Below are 17,541 nucleotides of genomic sequence, written 5' to 3'. Positions count from 1 at the left end.
AACAATCAGGAAAGGCCAGACTTGTCAACACAAACAAACCAACAAAACAAAACAGTAAAACCCTATTTTTTGCACATTTGGTGCAAAAACTGCATCAATTAGTACTCTTTTAACAACTTACTATGCAAATGGAATACTGTAAGGATCTAGCATTTTTTTTACATTATTTGCCTATTAACATAAAGCCGACATTTAGATATTTCCATCATCTTATATCAAGTATTTTTTAGTATTTTTTATTCCTGAGTGATTCTGGGATGTTTGGTAAATATGAGCACAGGTCTGTAAAGTTGAAGAAAATGTGATGAATAAAATCCGACCTTCATCATGCGATGTATACCATGTCGACCATGGTTCAGATTTAAAGTCAGTTGGACGTGTCATGCTGGTGAGTTGTGTTTACATGTCCTCCTGTGTCCTTCCACCCACAAACTAGTTCCCAAGTGTCCCCGGGCCCTGCGAGTCCCAAGACAGAGATTAATCTGTTTGTGCTCGTGTGTGTGTGTGTGTGTGTGTGTGTGTGTGTGTGTGTGTGTGTGTGTGTGTGTGTGTGTGTGTCTGCTGAAGTTAACGCTGTCTGTCTCTCAAAGAACCTCTGGTCCCATGAGTAACCAAACTGACACATACACGAAAACATACACTCATCACCCCCTGCGCCACACACACACACACACACCCATATTCTTAAGGCATGAGTAACCGGGGTTGGAAGCATCAGGGGACGACCTTGCGTCTAAAACTGAATGCCCCTCTTCACAAATGATTTGTGTCCAAAAGCCACACTCGTCCTCCCTTACACCCTCACCTCCTCTCCGGGCTCCTTTGAGGAGACTCAACTTTGGCTCTGACTTTTTTTTTTTTTTTTTCCTCTTCTCACAGTTCCTCCACTGAGACATGTTGCATAACACTTGGCTTTAGTCACCAAAGTGTCTTAAGTCAGAAATATTTTGCAGCGTAGGTTGTTCTGTTTTCTCGGGTTGTGAGTGATAATGAATTGATGATGGCGACTCAGCTCTGCCACTGGGACTGATGGGACTTTTATTCATTTGCTATTCACTTCTCTATCAGTTGATGACAAAGACGGAGCTGAGTCACCGCTCTCTCCTTTGCCAGAATTTGTAATTTAGTCGATGTTTACTGACGTCAATCTCATTGAGATTGAATTCTTGTTTACTTTACAAGGAAGAGGGAACACATTTACTTCAGCTTTGACTCCACATATGTAAGAACGCATGAGGTGAACCCCAAAATTGTGTTTATTTTGGATCAGTAAAATGCTCCTTTTAGAGAGATTTAGGATGAACTGTCCTCTTAATATTATAGAAAATTTGTAAAGTATAATTTACCTAAATTCAGAGATCACTGTGTACAGATAAGTGTGATATATCACCCCTATATATCCAACATACTGTCCTTTATATCATCATTTGTTACAAATAAGGTATGAAAAACTGAGCTTTTTCACAATGTTTGTGCTTTTTATCGCATTGGGACGATACATTTTTCAGACTATTTCATATGGACCAAATATACAGTGTTTGTCATTATGCAGATGTATGATGATCGATGTCTTTGTCCTGTTCAGATTACTTCAGATACTGTGTTTTGTGTTTATGCAGATGTGCTTGCGTGTTTTGGTATCGTGGGATATATCCAGGAGCAATATTTTATGTTTGGATGATATTTATTATGCAGAGAAAAACCCACAGATGCAATCAGGAAGATGGAAAGAGCACTCAGTGTCTTTATTAACGCTGAATTGTACCTGTATTTTTAGTCAGCTCTTGGTGAATATGGACAGTATCTGTCTTATAACTTGTGCTCAAATAAAGCACAACTTTATGTTACTTTGATGTTATTTTGAGCCGTTAAATCAAACTTAAAACGTGTGAAAATCGAGCAGAAAATTGGGATGCGACTGGGTGGGTAGGCGACACACGCTGGGCTTTCTTTTCCCTTATGCTCGTCTTGCAGGCTTTTGAAAATCTGTAATTTTGCACTTTTGCTGTTGAAAATGTAAATACAGCAGTTTTGCTGTAATAAATGAATTGTTTCATTCCAAACCTGGGTCCGATATCATTTCAAACAGTCAAATGTTGCAGTTACAAAACCTAAAATAACACATCAAGATCAATGCAGCAGAATCAGAGGCAGAGTTGTGCAAGTTCACACTTCACAGGAGCCAGAACTTTGAACTCTCTTTGAAGCTCACAGTCCCAAAAATGAACTATTTCATGTTCATCTCTTCTTTTTTTTTTTTTTTTTTTTTTTTTTTTCATCCATCCTATCAGTGACTCTGGAGTCTATTTAATTTTTTGTTTTGGATGGTTATTAGTTTACCACAATGTGGGAACTCGGAAATTCTGACTCCTTTGTTTTTTTTGCAAGCGTTGTTCACCCTTGTCAAAACCTGGTGCCTACATTGCCCATGATGCAACTTGACAGTGCTTCTATTGGAGCTTTGGGTGGGTTTTGCCATTAGCAACTCCACACCCTCAGATTTTTTTATTCATGTTCAAACTTTTATTTTTAAGATTGAATCAGCGCTGACTCAGGTGACACCACTTAAGTCACTTTACAGTGATCCCATTTAAGAACACATTCATGCCTTTAAGTGAGGAAAATATTGTTTGGGTACTTTCTTTGAAGTTAATAGAAAGATGGAATCTGGAAGATGAAGTGAGCGTTCAGCGGCTTCACTGCTGCAGAAACGTACCTGTATTTGTCAGGAAATTGTTGCAGATGAGGTACAGGACAACGGCATAACCGCCAGTGACGTAACCGGCTGCAATTTTGGCATCACTTCTTTAATCTTTTCATGCATCTGCCTTCTCTTGTCTTAGAGTTCATATTCGTCCTCTGCTCTTACAGTCTAATGGTTTACCCAGCTGGTGCCGTGCCTCTCTGCTCTCAGCAGGCCGAATAAATCCTTGCTTTCGTGACACGCTCCAGCATTTGAGCAGAATGCGCATAGACAACCCTCAGCAGATATCATTGATCAAGGGTTGGAGAGACACTGATCTAAATATCTTCGCTGCTGGTGGTGGGTTGCAAACTCTCTGCCATATCACCCCCCCCCCACCCTTTCCCTCGGCTCAGCATAAGGCATGAGAAAAGCTGCCTTTTTTTTATCTGTTGCTACACTGTTGCACAACATGGTATTTCTACATCATGTGCTTTCTTAATGCAGCTTTAATGTCATTCTAAAATACACAAACACTCACCATAATTCACATTTTCAATCATATCATCAGCTTAAATCAAAAAAGGTTAGGGACTGCCTCATGTATGGCCACTAGTTCCAGGTAATGGACTATATTTTCTGAAATAATCTCACTTGCTTAAAAGCCCAGCACAAACACACATAAATAGGGCTTTAACAAGCACAATATTTCCAGTGGTATTGCCTTTAATTTAACTTCAAAATATCACAGATTTGACAGATAAAACTTGTTTCTTCATTAGCGGCTCAACTCCAAAAACCAGCACAACATCTTCCTCCTCTCATCTCTTTGGTGTCCTTTAGTACAAAATGATCACAGATCAACATCCCCTTTGACAGATCAGCCCCTTTAATATAAGCTAAACTCATTAAGGGAGCAGCGTTGCGGGTATTTGATATCTTAAGATCTAAAAAAAAAAAAAAAAATGGTACTTAAAATCCTGCAGTTCAATGTATCTGTGTGGGTATTTTCTATCTGAAATAGATACATGTGTGGCAAGTTGGCACCCAGGCAACAAAGCTGACAAATTAAACATGAATTAGCAGGTTCAGTCGACGGCGCTGACTGCAGGGTGCTCTCCAGCTGTGACATGTCACACAGCGGCAGGCAAGTATTTAATCTGTGTTGCCCACCATCAAAGTGCAAGCTGACAAACCCTAATTATAAGGCGCTGAACTTTGTTAATGGTGCTACACTGTGGGTAAACCTGCTCCAACCGCTGCAATAAAACTCATGATTTCTGTATTTGTGCCGTACGTGTGCAGCAAGCAGTGGGCTCCAACTAAAAACCCTGGAAAAGTTGTGGAATTCTCAGGTATTAAAGTGGCATTCTCAGAAGGCCACTTTGGACAAATAGTCAAACAGTTTAAGGATGTTTTCCATTGCACATTTGCAAGAAATGTCAGGATTTTCACCTGCAATCCATGCTATACAGCTGGCGAGGCCGTGTGTTCATGCCCATGGCATGGCTAACATGCATATCTAGGAAGGCCATCTTTTTCTGGGACGCCCCTGCTTATTTCAGCAAGACAAGGCCGAGCCCTATTCTGCATGTTTTCCGACAGCATTTCAAAAGAGCTCAGGCCCGTCTGTCTCACTGTTCCCTATCGAGTGCGATAACAAAACTGACACCAGAAACGTATGCAGAAAAACAGATGCATACCGCCATCTGAAACTCATGTCAGTGTAAACATCTGCAAACATGCAAACTGTTGAACACAGTCAAGCAAGGGCAGCAGGAATAATACTTGTTTGTTGTGTTTTGCTTTTTGTTGCCAGTGCCTGAAAAATGAGCAGCCTGGATTCTATTAAGCTAGATTAAATTGGCCGTAATAAAGTTTGCGTGACGTATGTTTTAATATTGATTAAAGGCGGTTTAAGATGAATGACCACTGCAGGAGGACTCACATTGGATTGATGCTATGCTTTGGAATGTCTCATGATTCAAAAGCATGAAGGCAATTCCTTACATTTTCTGGTGGCAACACACAATGTAGCCTCTCAGACGTCTATTCACAACCATAATTAACTTGAAATTGAACCTGAAACGGATCTCAAAACAGTATTCATCATTTAAAGAAAGCATGTGGTGACATACGTGGAAGTATATTTATCCCCGCTGGTTTTACACCCCGTGCTTGAATAAGATGCTTTATTCAGAGGAGCTCTCCGTGCTCTTGTCAAGCCTAATTTGTTCTCCTGCAATGGATCTGTGCATACCAGAGTGACACGACAACCTCTGCCAGCCAGAGATAAACCCATAATGGGGAAGTGAAATGAGTTCGTCCATAAGAGCGAACAGGTGGGAGGAATGACCCGATGTACTGTAATGATCACCGGCAGTGTTTTGCTTTGTATATTATCCAAATTTATTCCAGCAGTCTAAAACACACAACCCTATTTTGGTGTTTATAAAACATGACTTAATTCTTTAGGTTCTTCTTTTTTTTTTTCTTTTCATCTCGGCTGAATGTAAAGCTTTCATGTTTCTTCTGAGTGGGATTGGTAAATGAGAGAGTCTGAAATCTCTGATGCTTTATTATTACTCGCCAGGTTATCAAAGGAGTTTTGCTGCTTTATTAGTTTCAGTGGTTGAATAATGAATGCAAAGGATGCTTTATCTCTCAGCTGGAGTTTTAGATCAAATAGCAATGATTAAATCTTTTTTTTATTATTAAGCTGATCATAAACAGTCAGGCCTTTTAAGATGATGTGTATGACTTAGGGAGTTGTATATGCAGAATATGATATGATAGAATATATTTTTAAGTATGTTCACAGTAGTGTAATCACCTGAAATTAAGATACACTGTGTCTTAGAGCCATCTTGAGCCGCCATGTTTCTACAGGAAGCCAATGCAAAAGTGCCTCACACCTGCACTTTTTCTGATTGCCAGCAGGGGGCGACTTTCACAGCTTCAAAAAGAAGTGTAGTGTTTAGCTGTAATACGAGAAAGATTGTGACCTGATCACGACCAGGTGGCTACCAATGTTTTCAGTAAGTGGCGTATAGTTGGTTGCAATCTATAACCTCGCCACCAGATGCCACTGAATCCTACACACTGGTCCTTAAAGGTTTAACTATTTGCAAGATGTGTGTCCTGGATATCATATCTTTTCTAAGACTAGGTACACACAAAGCCTACTGGACGTATGGCAACAGTCTGTGTGGCAAGATCAAACGAAAACTCAGAGCACCGATGAGGGACATAATAATGGGAGAAAAATAGAGTCTGATACTGAATAAAGGGTTAATAAAATGTGCTGTCTTCATCGATTTGCAGAATATTTTTTCAAGCATGATGTCTGCTGCTCTAAAGGTCAGAAGAGAAAAAGATGAAACTGCAACCTGGAACATCTCCCCCAACTCAAAGCTAGACAGGCAATTATTGATTTGAGGCATAAGGAGCCGAGAACACAAGTGAACACAAGCCCGACTCATAATCTAGCGAAGGTTTTCCACTTCTAGACATCGAAATGGGCAGTCTTTGTCAGTTTGCTGGTCTGTAATCATTTTCACAACTTAAGGCACTTTGGTGTTTCTTTCAGCAAGCTGCATCATTTCCAAAGTTTACACTCTGACTTTGATTTGCTGAGAGGAGAAGAGAATCAATCTCGGAAAGAATCCGCCTCACTCTTAGCGAAACCTTGAGTCTTCAAACAGTCAGCTCTTCAAAATGTTCAGTGCCCGGTTTTCGTGCCCTTACTGGACAAAAATGCAAAAATAGGATGGCGCAACAGATATGAGCTCTGTGTTTGTGAGTACTCATTTTAATGGGAGTCTGTTTTGTTTGTATGTGGTTAGTCAACACAGTTACGTGACTTGATTGGAGGACACCACTTGTGGTAGTCCATAGCAACTGTCTCTTTTTCATCTGCCCTGCTAAGTGGGAAAAAAAGTGCAAATCCTCTTAATCACTCATGCTTTGCCATCTCAGACGGATATTGTGAGCTGGCAAAACATTGATGCTTGACTCTGCTATCCCCTGTCTAGACTTCTCTCCAGTGTTGTAAGCCTGGAAGAAATAGCTACACACAACTCATAGCGACTTCCAACCTGCATTAATGGATTTTCTTGGCCAATTAGAGGCAGTGGAACAAGCTGTAAACACATTTTCACATTTTTGAGTTTTTATGCCTAACACGTTTAGCAGGTGGTTTCCTATTTTGTAGAGTTGTTCAGATACCAGAATCAGAAAATCCTCCCTATATTATCTTAAAATGCTGGGATTGGTATTGAAGAGTACAAAAGTCTGTACAAAAGTCTTTTAACCTGAGCTTAGACCGATATCTGCTGATATGCAAAGGATAGGTGCTGGAATTATAGCAAAAAGCAAAAATGGTATCTGAATATCTCTACTGTTTGAAGCAGATTTGGAGAAACATTAGCAATTATTTGTTGTTTCTGGCTATTTGGTCAACGTGAGTCCTTTATTTAATCACCTTTTAGTTCTATTTTGGTCTCCACCAGCTCCTGAGGGAAATTCTGGCTCTGTAGCAGCTAAATTCTGTACTGTTTCCTAGCTTGTTGTTAACTTTGTCTGATTTCTGATTGATGCTGTGCTGGTAGCTTAAAGTTGGTTTATCAGAGGTTGTTTCTCTTTTTGGTGAAAACATCTGCTTGCTGTGGCTGAAAATGAGAGCCCTGAGACTGAAGAAACATTTTATTTGGCGGCCATAAAACAAAAAAAAATAAGAGCTGAAAGATGTTAAAATGCCCCTTAAACTATAGTCCGAAAGTCCCTAAATTTGCACGGCACATGACGAAGGGTCTTATCTTCCCAGGGTCCCATGTTTCCTAGCTCTATAGCACATAACAGGTAGGGATGGGTTTAAGGTTTGGCATAGAACATAGGAAACCTGGGAACTGTGGACCCTGGGAACATAGGACCATGGGAACAACGTACCTTGGGAACTTAGGACTCTGAGAACATAGGATCTTGGGAACATCAAACTTTTGGGAACTTAGGACCCTGGGAATATACACTCTCCCATAAAGGGCCTCCAGAGGTAGAGGTGATAATTCTCTGTGAATCTGTAACGACAAGGGAATCTATTTTACATTCCACATTTCATCAGTTGTTAATGGAAAACTACTGATTAATGGCAAGGGGATCAGCAAAGGCATACATTAAACAAAATGTTGTTACATCACTTAAGAAAATTCGATGAAGAGTGGAATGAATGCTCACATTTTTATCATTTTATCCCACAAAGAGTTGATTAAGATCCCTTTTGGTAAAGCGCATAATGCACATTTAAATGTTGGTTCCATTAAGAGCTCCATTAAAAGGTGCAGCCTGTGTGAAAGAGAAATTTAGAAATAAGTGACATATCACAACTTCATTAAACATTACTCACTGTCCACTCCGTCTAGAGACAGCCTTACTAATAGGTTCAGTATGAATGGTCAGTCCCAAGATTACACTCCTCCACCCTCATTTTTTTCCTTCCTCCGACCCTCCAGATGCATCTCTGTGGCAAGGCAAATGTCACTAAATGCCAGGCCAGGCTTACCATTCCAAAAGCTAAATGTTAGTTCATCTGCTGTGTCAATTTCCACTCAGCCTGAGCAGCTGTTCCCTGGCTTGGTCCTTTTTAACCCCAGTGACAGGAATAAGATATTGACCCTTTGGCCTGTGCTGGCTTGAGGATGTCACACATGATCAGTCGGGGGCAACTGGGGGAAACCGTATTTGTCCGTCACCGATGAATAATTATCTCTGCCTGAGAAAAAACCTTTAAAAACCTTATTTATGCCTCCATGCCAGCGACAGCGTTGGCCAGAGTCATAATGTTCTTGTGAATACAATATCTCAAGAACACCCTGAAGGTCATTTGTGCCATTCGACACAAATTACCTCGTGGACTCAAGGATGAACTCATTAAATTTGGGTCCTTAAGGTCGAAGATCGCTGTGAACTCATGTCTGTACCATTCTCATGCACGTAATATCTCAAGGATGCCTCGAAGGATTTTCTTCAAACTTGGCACAAATGTCCACTTGGACTCAAGGATGAACTGCTTAGATTTTGGTGTTACCACACATCCATCCCATTCTTGTGAACGCAACATCTCAGGAACACTTGGACGGAATGTCTTCAAATTTTGTACAAACATCCACTTGGATTCAATGATGAACCGCTTAGATTTTAGGGGCCAGAAGTCACTTTGACGTCATGTCTGTGACATTCTCGTGAAAGCAACATCTCAGGAATGTTTGGACAGACTTTCTTCCAATTTTGTACAAACATCCAGTTGGACTCAAGGATGAGCTGCTTGCTAATTATGATAAAATGTCACATAGATGTCTAGTAGTAGCAATGCTGGGGAGTAAGTGGTTACATGTAATTAAATTACAAAAAAAGTAGTTATAGTCCATTACAGTTAATGAGAAAAAAAAGATATCATTAAATTACAATTACTAATCAAAATGTTGGCGATTACAACAGGGTTACATCCAAATATTCTTTCCGGGTTGGCTGGTCGAGATCTGCACTCTGCTGAGTGCATTTTTCTAGTCACGTTTGTTTCTAATACTTCATATAAAGGAAAAAAACAGACGTCACCAATTGTTCTCATGGGAGCACTCAACAATCTGCTTCTTACTGTCAGTCTTTAGGACATTTTACAAGAGGCACTCACAGAAATAAAACAGTTTGTTATTGCTTTTAACATGCACCCTTTTTGTTCATTACGGGGGTGATTCATCAAAAACGCGGGTGACATATTTTGCACATCCTTTAACAAATGCTACGCAGCTGTAAACAGTTTGTCACAGCATCTTTCGGTCTAAAACTTTTGGATCCAAACTTCCTGACAGTTTCCACATCTGAAGTTGTCCACTGAGCGATGGCATCTGGAGGACAATGAACCTTTGTTGTGTCGATTAAAGCTTTATGAAATGAGGCAGATGAAGAAGAAGCAAGGCCCCGAGCCTCAGTCAGGCATGTTGTTGGAATAAGAATATTGCTTCCCTGTAATTAGGTTTAATATTGTACTTAGAGGAGTGAATCCGACTTTATGAGAATTCAAATCCAAACAAAGCACCACAATCAAATATTGAAACGAAGATGCCAAGGAATATAGAAAATAATGAATCATGTACAAGTACCTCTTCAGAAAGGAGAAAACTACCCTGAGAGCTGACACATCTAGCTATATTGCATGCCCTGTTAGTTAGCTATGAAGTGAAAATGAGCATCCTACTCTGAGGGATTCAGCCTGACAAGTATGTGCAAATGGAGTGAATCTCTTCAAGTGTACCCTGGGTAACAGTTCCCTCTCTTTTTTTTCTCCGGTCTCTCCCTCTCCCCCTCTCCCACGGTGACACTCAACATCTGTAGCCACTGTGACACAATCTGCAAGTAATCCATAACCATAAATCCGATGACATCTCATCTGAGCGGTGGTGGGGGTTTACATCCCCGCCAACACAGGAGCAATATCACCGTCCACTAGCCAAGCATCTCCGGCACCTCCAGAACCTTGAAATTAGAACAACCAAGCGGCGGATATCATCTGCACACAGAACGGCTTTTTTTTCCCCTTTTTTAATCCCCTCTGACACACATTCACAGGCACATACTGTACCGCATTGGACGTACTGTATGTGCCATTTCATCTAATAAATCATGCTAATTTGGCGTTCTATTAAAAATCCGGTACGGGCTGGTCAATGTCGTTTGCCACCAATATTACAGAGGCTCTTCCGTGACCGCTGCTTGCGAATCTATCACTGTCCACTGAAAGCAATTCCAGCATGACGCAGGGATGTATTTCTCAGCTGCTTCAGAGGCAACTGTCTCTAATCCTGCAATGAAACATGTCTCATCCCGCCTTTAAAGTGAAACTGTGTAGCTTTTGAAAAGAGGAAATTACACATGCTCATGCTCAAATGACAAGTTTCAATCATAAGCACTTTTTCCTTGGCCTGGCATGACCAGTAGCTTATGATGCTAATGCTAGCTAAAGTTTGCAAAGTTTAGAGAGATATTGCTGTGTAACTGATATTACTGAATCAGCGCAGTGACCTCGTGCTATACCATGCTGTTATGTTAACTTGTGAACATAGTTGTTATATAGACTTATTTTAAAGCAACATCATGTAACATTTGTTTTTTTTTGTTTTTTTGCGATTTGGTGCACCCACTTTCAAGTGCAATTAATTTTCACAGAGCAGCCCTTAAATCACCATAAAATCTCCATAAACTATGATCCAATTTCACCAAAATCAGTGACATCGGTGGTAGTGGGTGAGGTTATGTAGTGGAAGAACAGGCATTCAGGGCTATGACAAGTCAGTGTAGCATCACAATGATTCTGAAGCTGTTATTTTACGGTAGAAATTATACAAAATGTTCCTTTAATCTTACAAAAAAGGAGTTCCAGCGGCACCATCCGTCTGCTGTGGCACTCACAAGCATCAGTCAAACTCTGAGGCATGATGATAGCTTTTCTACCCCGAAAAGAACAACATAATTAGAGGAAACAGAGAATATTTCAATTCAGGGACAATGAAAATAGTCAAATTTTGAAAAATAGTGAAGGAGCACCAAAGACAAAGGGCTGTTCGCAGCTTTGTTACAATTACACCCATACTATTCTCAAAACCTATTGTTGTCAAATGCTAATGCACTTCGCCTGTGGGGTGAGGCACATCAAACATATCAGGAATAATGGAAGCTTAAGTTTAATGCATTTTTCTTTCTTTTTATTTCCACTCTTAATGCATTAATGTACCTTTAATGCATTAGGGACCAAATGCTTAGATTAAACTATTGATTTCTTCTATATAGAATGGATCAGTCATTTTCTTTTTCAGGACTACACATGATGCATTGTGCTGAAAAATCCATTAATCAAGTAACATATCTGGCATGTACAGAGAATTCTTTTTCTCCCACTCTTATATTTCCTATTGTCCAGCAACGTGATTCAAGTCTCTCATGATAGCATCGAGCTCATGCTGCATCTTGCTCCAAGGCTATCCCTGTGGTAAAATAGGCTGCGATAACCATCCTTATTATGTCTGATGCTGCCAAGTTGTCACCGTCTATGAAGTAACACCACTATTAGCAGCTAATGGTGAGCTCTACAAAAGACAGACTTCGAGTAAGGATGCCATTAATTCTTCAGAGGTCGAACACAAGAAGTGCTCGTGTGTGTATGCGTGCATGCATGTGTGCGTGCGAGCTGTAGCTGCACAGTGCGAGATTGTTTAATGGTGCCCTTTAATCACAATTGAGGTCACTGAAAGACTCCTGAGCAACAGAGACTGGTGTGCTAAAGACATCACTTCAGTTCAAAAGATTAGCGTAAGCAGAGATGGATGGTTTGGAAAGGCAGTGTAATTAGAGCTTGTTATGGGAAATTATGACGGTATAACAAAAGATGTCAGAGAAGACATTGGACTAAGATGGTTAATATTTCATTGTCAAAACACTGGGTAATGTGGAAAAATGATAATACTTTATTTGATGTGAGTGTCCATAAGAGAGTCACTATACAGTCATAGCCAACACTTTATTAAGACTTTTTAAAAACTTTTCTCTCATCTTTGTGGAGAGTTGCACATGCTCAGATGCAATCAGCATTGTCAGCGTCTAGCTGAGTCTGGCCAAACTGGAGATCCTCGTCGGACCGGTCGCCAGTTGGACGACAGGGAATACAGTGCCGAGGTGGATGACAATAAAACAAACACCAACCGTTCAACTTACTGATGATAAAAGTGTGAAGTAATGGATGGCAGCCTGGAATGATCCAAGGCACTCTGATGACAAATTTAAAAACCCTTTATGAAATTATAGTTATGCCAACGTGTTTCGACTCAAATGAGTCAGGGCTCTTCACAGTACCAAGGTGGTTTTCTTGCTGGGTTTGGGTCCTGCCACCCCAGGGGTGAGTCAGCTAATAATGCAGCTAGCTCCATGGCTAACTAAGCTAACCAGCTAACACCAGCGACCGATAACAGCAGACAGCGGTTAGTCTACTTAAGCAACAAGTAAACAAGCTAACCTCTACTTGTCCATCAGGTAACTCTGTAAGCCGTATCACCTGGGTACTGTACGCTGTCGTCAAACTGGCCTTATAACATTTAATAGCATTTTTATGACAAGTCCAAATGGTACCACTTTAGTTTCAATAAAGGACACTATTCATGACACCACAAGAAAAGCATTGGTGTCTTGGTTAACTTCAAGTTCAAGTTTCATGGGAAAAAAAACAGCAAACGTAACATGTATACTTACAAATGTACCCTATGCCAAGTTGTAATACATATCCCCAAGGCTTTGGATTTAGGAATGCATGTTTAAGGACCTGGCATAAAGGAATTTATCCACGTGTTATGAATAAATCATTCCCCTTGTGTACAAAAAGTGATTTATAGTATCAGGTCAAAAACTAACCTGTTAAATGTCATGGAAAATAGAGGGGTAGGTGATTTTACTATAGCACACATGCTGGTTTGTTAAAAGAGGGTGCACAGGTAGCTGTGTGTTTTTAAGGCTGCTAATGTTAGGTGGTGACAGCTTTCGGACTCACGCAGAGTTGTGAGAGGGTTTTTATCGGAGCAAAATATCACTAACAATCTGCTGTGGAGAAGAGAGACACTAATTACTAGTTGTGGGCCTCAGTGTGGCATTACAGAGGAATTTCTAAAGGGACTGTCTGGTAAAAGATTTTGAAGAGGGATTGTTTGATTACTTGTTAATGTGAATTCTCAGCAGGTTGAAAGATATTTGACAGAGGCAAAGCTGCTATGGAGGCATGTTCAAATAAAAGAAGAAACTAAAAAAATAAAAAATATGCAGTCTTGCTTTTTTAAGCTTTCTTGGTTTCCCAGTTAACTCAGCCAGGCACCAGTCGAAATGTCTAATATCACCTTGAAAACTTACATTAAAGTGGTGCTTGTCAGATGGATTTACACTTGGAAGAATTAGTCAATTATTCAAGTCATCTTTCAAGCAAGAAAAGTCAAACATTACATGGTCAAATCTTTGCAATCTTTGCAAAGGATTTGCTGCTTCGTCTTTGTCCCCTGTGGCGTGTTAGCTGGACAAAAGAAGCAATTTAATATAATCTCCAAGGCATTTAGAAAGTGTGAAGGGCATTTTTCACAATTGTTTTTCTGGTAAAAAAGATGTGCAAGGGTGTTTATTCAAACAGCATAGCCTGTTATTGTGATGTTTAAGTTTTTACTAGAGTTGAAAATATTGAGTATTGTAATATTATGTTTTGTGATACTGTATTGATTCTCAAAACGCTGTATCATGATATTATGATACTTGCAAAGAGTAAGTAAGGGTTGTTAGTATGAACGACACTCTTCACGTCAAACATATTCATTTGATTCATTGTTAATATGTAAATATTGATTAGTGCGGCTTTAATATGACTTATTTATGTAAATGTGGCAAAAGGAAATGTTTTAAAAATAAGGCCAGCATTTTCCGTAATCAGAAACTCAGCTGCAGAAGTAACCACTGAGTTAAATCTCCACCTCTGCACGCCTCAACAAAACTGGACAATTAATTGCTCTGCATCCATACAATGCTTGCATAACTAAAACTCTAATCTTCAAAGTATGATTCCTCTGTTAGCACAGGCATTGTTCTCTATACTTTGACAATAAAGGAATTCTACTTTATGAATTCAGCTCCAGTTCCCAGCATGGTGAGCGGCCTGCTGTGCTTTTTGCTAATACTGGCTTGTCTAATAGCTGAATATGGCGGATGTTCTGAATAATGTGGCTCCAAGTGCCGTGCATAAGAAGTGCAAGCAGCCTGGGAGATGAATTGGCTCTTTGTAGACTGGTTCAATGATCGCCCAAATGTTTTATTGAGTGAAATGTTTTGACCAATGATATATGAACCATAAATATGTATTGAACTTGTTGTTTGATGAATAGCTTAACAATGTTTAGACTTGGCTGAGGATTTTCGCTCCGCATAGCATGATATCACAAGGGAGGCACAATGAAGGGAAGGAAAAAAAAAAACAAATTGGAAAAGCAGAATTAGAAGTGAATCTATTACTATGCATCAATACAAAGTGATCTGAGGCTGTGGATGTTTTTAAATGAAGGAAAAAAAATGGTTTGGGCTGAGAAAAACATGGGAGAGGTCAGAGAGGATGTTTGATTGTGTTTGGCCTGTGTGCAGAATTTCGATTGGCCTGCAATTGCCCAGCAGACTCAAATTAAATCAAACATCCACAAATAAAACAAGTTCAAGTAAACAGAGGCGAGCAAATAGAGTACTCTCAAATAAACAAAGTGCACTCCTCTAGTTTTTATCTGGATGGCCATTTGGAATAACCCATTTGCTTTGACAAAATGTCAAAGCAGACGGGTGCTAATGTCAGAATTTATGTTATTCTAAAACCCTCAGCAAGAAACTCACTGAAAAGGGACACACCATCTGTTATACTGTAATCAAACTTACACAAGGCTTCAGACTTTATTCATATAGCAATAGAAAATAAACCTTCAGGCGGCCTCGCTGCCGTTATTGTTACTGTGACGTTAAATGGCCTCAGGATGGTCAGATTACATACAAAATGCAAATTCCACAATCTCTAAACTTCTACAATTTGCCATCAGCCGCTATGTCAAGAAAATAAATATTCCTAGACCTATTTTTCTTATTAAACAGAACAATACTACCATCCACCTTCTGATTCCAGGTTTTTCTCTTTTACCAAACAAAGGCTAGCTTAACTGCATTGTTAACTCACCATAAAACACGCTTCATTCGACAACTTTGTTAGTCTTTCCACTGACCCAGTAATCTCCAGCTCTGGTCTGGTCGAAATTAATCCTTGATTCATCGAGTAAAGTGTAAAAATATTCTAGCGTTACGCTAGAGAAAGTCCAAGATATCCTGACTATCCTACATTATCCTTAATGCAACTCAATAGTGGCCCATAATGTCACCTTCTTTTAAAGCCCACACCTCCAGTTTGTAACAGCAGCACACTCTGACGAGTAAAGAGAACTTCCTGTGTAAAACTGTTGAATTTTTTATCAAGGGTTGCTTGAAGGTGACCGTTTGATGCCTGGATGCACAGTGAAGGAAGCTTGAGGCAGCGGTGCAACGTGCAGAGCAGCCAGGACAGCAAACACGATCCTGGTCACAAATCACAGGGAAGCACAGGCCAGCATGCGGCCCTCTCAGCTACAGCCGCCACTGGAACTGACCTCACCCTACTGAAGGAAAAAAACAGTAGTCTATCCCCGTATTCACCTTCAAAATGACAAAAACAACAGTGAAAAACTACATCAGAATCTACATTCTGAATACAAGATAGAAGATAGTGTCTGCTGTCTTGCAATCTCTGAACTCATCGACTATTGTCTGACAACTTAGCCTCTGGGGATTAGTCTCTTTAAACAGATATTTGCATATGAATGCAGATTTTAAAAAAAGAAAAAAGCCTGTTGTCAGACAAAAAAACAACCCATAACAATGGGCTCTGTGATTGCATTCTGGCGAGGGTTGGGGTAGGGATCTTTATTTGATAGTAGATCTATTAAATTTTACTTGATCAACCAAACTCTTAACGGCCAGTTAATTAATCATTGATTAATCATCACCATCCCTAATTTCTTCCAGTCCTATTTTGCCCTCCATACCGGTTTATTACTTGCATTTTCGAGAGTTTTGCATCCACTGTCAGTTCACCGACACACGTGGAAGGGGAGGGTGAGGTGAGCTGCCTGAGCTCTTACATTTAAATGAGAAAAATACTGACGACGAAATATAAAGACAAGACAAAACACACAAAATAGTTGCCTATTGTACCCACCGTATAGACTTTTTACCAGCATTTTTCAAGAGTTTCATGGCCACTGTAGGTTTTCCAACATGCTTGGAAGGGGAGGTGAGGCGAGCTGTTTGCAGTCTGCAATGTAGAGGCTGGATACCTGCATGCAACCAAGGACTACAACTGGAAACCAGAATAATTCTAATAGTCTTGTTCTTGTGCAAAGCTTTTGTGATCGAGAGGAGCTGTTTTGCACTGATATGTCATGCACATATACACATTATTTTAAAAAAAGCATGAGCAGATCACACAGGCTGTTAAAACCCTTTAAATGCATTACCAGTTGTGATAATTTAGAGCAAATCACAGTGTACCAGTCGAGGAGCCTCTCTGACTCTGCTCACATGGAAATAGCAGTTACTTCACCCCTGCTGCGTTGTGCGCTTCATGTGCAATGCATCATACAGTACGAGCACCATTCACCGCCCCTCATCATCATCTTGTACATCTTTCCTCTCAGATTTGATCTTCACGACCGTTCAGTCGCTGTAGGTGGTGCTATTTTCTTTGCCTTTGTCAGTCAGCCCCCTCCCTTTTTTTAACTAAAGAGAAATGTACAGAAATCTTAGACAAAGTGAAGCAAAGGGGCCATTACTGAGCTACCTACAAGTTCACTGCCCTTTGCAACTGCTCTCCCATGTGTTTCACCAGTCTGACATGATCTCCGGTGTGCATTGGGATCTTTCCTGCACTTTTAAATTTCCCTTCTCTTATTAAGTGGAACTGTACTTTCTTTAGTCTTGAGTTAACTTTATAAAGGATGGTTAACGTGCTTTTTGTCCTCTTTCTTGTTCTCTAACATTTCAAATTAAAATCTTTAATTAATGTATCTACTGATATATAAATAGGCAAGATGTTATCCCTCCAGTTGGTTCTCACCTATTGTTTCTGTTTTTATTTTATAGAAGTTGACATTTTTTAAAATTTCCAGAACAACTTTGAAACTATTAACTTTCAGACTAACTTTTTTTTTTTTTTTCTCAAGACATTT

Source organism: Lutjanus erythropterus, chromosome 24 (assembly GCF_056507025.1).
Source record: "Lutjanus erythropterus isolate fLutEry1 chromosome 24, fLutEry1.hap2, whole genome shotgun sequence".
Lineage (NCBI taxonomy): Eukaryota > Metazoa > Chordata > Actinopteri > Lutjaniformes > Lutjanidae > Lutjanus > Lutjanus erythropterus.
This window is presented reverse-complemented; position numbering follows the sequence as displayed.